Source organism: Arachis duranensis, chromosome 1 (assembly GCF_000817695.3).
Source record: "Arachis duranensis cultivar V14167 chromosome 1, aradu.V14167.gnm2.J7QH, whole genome shotgun sequence".
Classification (NCBI taxonomy): domain Eukaryota; kingdom Viridiplantae; phylum Streptophyta; class Magnoliopsida; order Fabales; family Fabaceae; genus Arachis; species Arachis duranensis.
The window spans coordinates 73,178,430-73,178,657 of NC_029772.3; positions in this window are offsets into that span (position 1 = coordinate 73,178,430).

Below are 228 nucleotides of genomic sequence, written 5' to 3' on the forward strand. Positions count from 1 at the left end.
GTTCAAGTTGAAGAAATTGAACCATCACAAGCACAAATAAATGCACTTCCAAAGGATTGGCGTACTTCAAAGGATCATCCTCTAGACAACGTCATTGGTGATGTTTCGAAAGGGGTAACAACTCGATCCACTTTTAGAAATTTATTTGCATATAGTGCTTTTGTTTCACAAATTGAACCATCTACCATTGAGTCTGCAATTAATGATGAACATTGGGCTATGGCAATG